The sequence below is a fragment of the Microtus pennsylvanicus genome, chromosome 8, assembly GCF_037038515.1.
Source record: "Microtus pennsylvanicus isolate mMicPen1 chromosome 8, mMicPen1.hap1, whole genome shotgun sequence".
NCBI classification, from domain to species: domain Eukaryota; kingdom Metazoa; phylum Chordata; class Mammalia; order Rodentia; family Cricetidae; genus Microtus; species Microtus pennsylvanicus.
The window spans coordinates 77,080,822-77,086,200 of NC_134586.1; the positions used below are offsets into that span (position 1 = coordinate 77,080,822).

Genomic DNA, 5,379 nt, shown 5'->3' on the forward strand with positions numbered 1-5,379 from the left:
TTCTAACAATCTGTGTAGCACCACAAGGTGGTGCCTTACAGGGAAAGATTCAGCATGTCTGACCTGGTGGCTGGCTCCATGGCGTCTGACCCAGAGAAGAGAGGCAGGACGATTGCCTCACTTCCCTCTTCCTCCCAGCATTCTGTTTTGTCTACTCCTCCTACCTATGTTCTGATCTATCAGGACAAGCAGTTTCTTTATTAATTAACCAATGAAAGCAAAAGATAGACAGATGACCTTCCCACATCAAATAAGTGATATTTAGATAGATAGATAGATAGATAGATAGATAGATAGATAGATAGATAGTCTTCTTGTGGAAGACTTAAACATTATTCATATAGACTATACAGACGTATATATTCAATCAAAGGCATGATAAAGACAAAAATACATATGAAGAAAAACTAGGGTTTCTTAACTTGCCAAAACACATAGGAAGTTTGGACACAATAGAGGTTATTGTTAATATGGATATGTTAGCTCTAGTATTGGAACTTAATAGATGGAATTCATGGACAGGTGTGAAATCAAGTATACCTGAGTGTGAAAGCATCTTTATTCCAAATAATAAATAACCAATACAGAATCAGAATATGAAGGAAATAAATATTTTCAGCAAATTTAGGTTCTGAGGAAGTGTAGTTACCATCTAGATATATGTCATGTTTTGGAATTAGTAAAAATTGATTATTTTACACCACAGCTATCCTCATGGTAGTCTAGAGAGAAAACAAATATTAAGCTGGTAGATATTCAAAACTGGTTTATAATCATTAGTCTCACTTAAAAGGAGAAGTAGAAGTGAAGTTACTTGAGCCTTGTATTTAGAACTAAGCTTTCAAAAGGTGAATTAGTGATTTCAGGGATTTAGTTATTAAACAAAAGTATACAACCACTGTGCAGCTATAGCACACAGAAATTTCACATGAACAAAGAGGTGTGTTTTTCACAAATCCTGATTCAAGTGGTCTATCCAGAGACTGACTTGTGCATGCTTCAACATGGGGAATGAAAGGTGATGGAGAAGAGGTTTCTGTGTTTTGGTGATGGAAAACTGGGTACATCACAGGTATCCAAGAATAACAGTGGGATTTTCATTTCCTGAGAAATTTCTGTTGACATTAGTATCACTAAATTTTTCTCAGTTAGCAAATAAAACTTTGTGTAATAATGAAAAGACAACATTAGAGCCATTTTAAAACATAAACAGCTTTGCCTATCTGAGGATTTTAATGACTGCTTAGGCATAAGCCACGCCAAGGCTAACTCATACTGACAGGTTTTTAAAATGTCCTTTTAAATTGTTATGGATATGAATATTCTATCTGCTTACACGTGAGTGTGTTATAATGCCCTTGGAGGTCAGAAGAGGGCATTACATCCCCTGGAGTTACACATGCACGTGGTTTTCAGCTGCCATGTAGATTTTGAGAAACTAACCCAGGATTTTTGTCAATAAAAAAAAATTCTCTTGACACTGAAAGATCACTCCATCCCCTGTTCCATTTTTGTAAAACTTATGTTCTTTGTGTATTTTTTCCTATAGAATTCATTCATCCAAGCTATCTATCACCATGACCTCCAGAGTAGAATAAATATACAAATTCATCTTTATAATCTGAAGTTGATGACATATATTACTAAAGAAATGAGATTTTTCTAGTCTTTGCAAAATAGATATTTAAAGAGCAACAAAGTTAATGAGTTGAAACAATGGCAACAAAACCATTGGGATTACTGAAAGCCTGGTCCTGAGCTAGGGTGAGCAGAGGAGGAGGCACTATGGTGGCTGCCCAGTACTGTGGAGCAAAGCCAAAGGGCTTGCGCTATTGCCTAGCAGCCGCCAGAGGCTGCAGGAAGCATCCCGTGAGTGGCGGTGGCAAGTGTGAGTGGCCTGGTGCAGGAAGCGGTGCAGGAGCATCTGTGGAGCAGGAGCTGGTTCAGGTGGGCGTCATCATGGAGGAGAAATTGTTCACAAAGGAGCTGGCCCAGTGGATCGAGCAGCTGTAGGAGTGCAAGCAGCTCTCTGAGTCCCAGGTCAAGAGCCTCTGTGAGAAGGCTAAAGAAATCCTGACAAAGGAATCCAAAGTTCAAGTTCAAGAGGTTCAATGTCCAGTCATTGTGTATGGAGATGTACTGGGCAATTTCATGACCTCATGGAACTCTTTAGAATTGGTGATAAATCACTACATACAAATTATGTGTTTTTGGGAAACTATGTGTACTCAGTTGAAACAGTTACACTGCCTGTAGCTCTTAAGTGATTCACGAGAGCAGATCACACAGATTTATGGTTTATACGATGAGTATTTAAGGAGATACGGAAATGCAAACATTTGGAAATTCTTCACAGACATTTTTGACTACCTTCCTCTCACTGCCTTGGTGGATGGGCAGATCTTTTCTACGTGGTGGTCTGTCACCATCCATACACACACTGGATAACATCTGAGCAATTGATTACCTACAAGAAGTTCCTCATGAGGGTCCAATGTGTGACTTGCTGTTGTCAGATCCAGACGGCGATGGTGGCTGGGGGATATCTCCTCGAATAGCTGATTATACCTTTGGATAAGATATTTCTGAGACATTTAATCATGCCAATGGACTCACGTTGGTGTCCAGAGTTCACCAGCTTGCAATGGAGGATTATAACTTGTGCCATGACAGGATTGTAGTAACAATTTTCAGTGTTCCAAAGTATTGCTATCTTTGGGATTACCAAGCTGCAATCATGGAACTTGACGGCACTCTTAAGTATTCCTTCTTTCAGTTTGATCCAGCACCTCGTAGAGGTGAGCCACATGTCGCTCATTGTACCCCAGACTACTTCCTGTAATGGAAATTTAAACTTGTACAGCATTGCCATGAACAGTATATTGACCTAATGGAAATGGAAAGAGCAAAGGTAACTTCAAAGTGTCAGAAAATAGTTAACATACAAAAAACATGTTTTCACATGGACCAAAAGATGTGCCATATAAAAATACAAAAAGCCTCTTGTCATCAACAGCCGTGACCATTTTAGAATGAACCAGTTCATTGCATGCCGACGCGACATTGTTGGTCAAGAATCCAGTTTCTGGCATAGTGATATTTGTACTTACTTTTGCTTTGTAGAAAAAGCAGTTGGCTTCATACAGCCATCCAGCTAGCTTTACACCCAAAATAATTACACGGAAACTGTATTCATTTAAACACGGCCCAGCCCATTAGTTTCAGCCTGTTATTGGCTTATTCTCATATCTTGCTTTAACCCATATTTAATAATCTGTGTAGTACCACGAGGAGATGGCTTATCAGGCAAGATCTTAATCTGCCTCTGTCTCAGAGAGGAGAGGCATGGCATCTGATTCACTTCCATTCTTCCCAGCATTCTGTTTTGTCTTCCCTGCCTAACTATGCTCTGACCTATCAGGCCAAGTAGTTTTCTTTATTAATTAACCAATGAAAGCAACAGAGAGACAGAAGACACTCCTAGATCATTGCTTTCTTGAGACTAAACACCCATTAGTCCAGTTGAATTCCCCTTAGCTGTAGCTACTCAGCACAATTGTAGATAAAGATAGCAAACAATCATTGGAGATTAATGAACATATATAAATAAGTACCAAAACCTCCCCTCTTGTTTTGTTTCTTTTCAGAGAGACTGTTTAATTTAATTGTATGATTTGTCTGCACTTGGTTTATTCCCTTCTCCAATCTCAGCACATTGTACTTTGCTGGTGAATTGTTTTGGATAGAACTATTTCCCCTCCTGTAAGATGATGTCACTGCACAGTCAACACAGTGTATTCATAATAAACTTGAGAACTCTAAATGAGCATGGCATCTAAGAAAACATACAAAAAATTTATAAAGATATTCAAAATAATCTTCCAAATCCTACTTAGAAAGATAAAATTATGTATATATAGACTATTAAGGATTTTAAAAGTGGAAAGAGAATCTAACAAATGGGCATATATCATTAAATAAACTTTAAAAATAAACTTCAAAAAAATAATGAAAATTTATAAACACATGAAATTTTTAACAATAAACTAAAATAATGATATGAAATCATGATTATACAGAAGCAAAACCATGGCTGTTACAAAATGAAAGATAAGAAATTCGTGTCACATGAAGACTGGCCAAACCACTCACCCAACAAGATGAGTTTAGCAAGTGTTCTCAGATGCAAACTATTGCACTGGTTCCGTTCCACCTGCACCTCACAGTGATGCAGAGTGAACTGTTCTTCTCCAGTCAAGCAGAACATTGCAGCTGAACCTCTCCAAGCAAGGAGGTTTTTGTTAGGGACTGTATCACTGTGAGAGGATCATGTGTATCTTGTAAGCAGTAATAAACTCCCAAATCCTCAGCCTCTACTCTGCTGATTTTGAGTGTGAAATCTGTCCCTGACCCACTGCCACTAAACCTATCAGGGACTCCAGAGTTACGGTTGGACACTAAGGAGATAATGAGCTGTGGAGACTGGCCTGGCCTCTGTAAGAACCAATGCAAATAGGTATTTCCATCACTGTATAAGAGACTCTGACTTGACCGGCAAGAGATGGAGGCTGATTGTCCAATGGTAACTGACAAAGAGAGTGGAGTCTGGGTCATCACAACATCACCATTGGTTCCTGAAATTAAAATAGAATAGTACAAAGTCCATGTAAATCAGAATCTCCATCTTAGCACAGATTATATGTTTTTAGTTTCTCATCATCACATAACTAAGCCTCACATGCCCATCCTGAACAACAGGACCTGCTTCATTACACATGGACAGAAAACATAGGCAACCAGACGGTTCACTTTATCCTCACTCCTGCTTTCATCTATCACTATTCTTACCCAGAATGCAGAAAATTAGCAGAAACAGGGACTGGACAGGAAACCTCATTTTGACGAGATAAACTAAGTAGAGTTATCAGTGAAGGCAAGACTACAGTTGAGCTTTTATTTAGTCCAACAAGGCAGGGACCTCGCTGGGGAGCAATATGCAAATACCATGGACCACATAACAGTTTACATAGAGAAGACAGTCATGTGGGCTTCTTAAATTTAAAGATGACTCAAATAAATCTTCTTATAGAACAGGAGTGAAAATATTAAAACAAAATGTGGTGACAGATGTGAGACAAGAAGGATGATGAAAAATTGATAAAGCATTTCAAATCAGTTGTAACTATGGATTAACAATGTAGTCTTGTTGTCTAATTTGAAATTTATTTAAATTTTGTCTAAAATCACACAGTTACATTGTAAAGAACTATGAGAATTTATTGAATACTCATAGTTCATTATCCTCCAGGATGAAATGAGCTCCCAGAACTTTGTGCTCATACTCTCTATTATAGAAAAAAAATTATAAGACGGGAGCAA

At 38.2% G+C, this 5,379-nt stretch overlaps 1 pseudogene; it reads left to right on the forward strand.

Moving 5' to 3' along the window:
* Nucleotides 1-1,959: 1,959 nt before the first annotated feature.
* Nucleotides 1,960-2,976, forward strand: LOC142855592 (serine/threonine-protein phosphatase 2A catalytic subunit alpha isoform pseudogene; annotated as a pseudogene).
* Nucleotides 2,977-5,379: the final 2,403 nt, after the last annotated feature.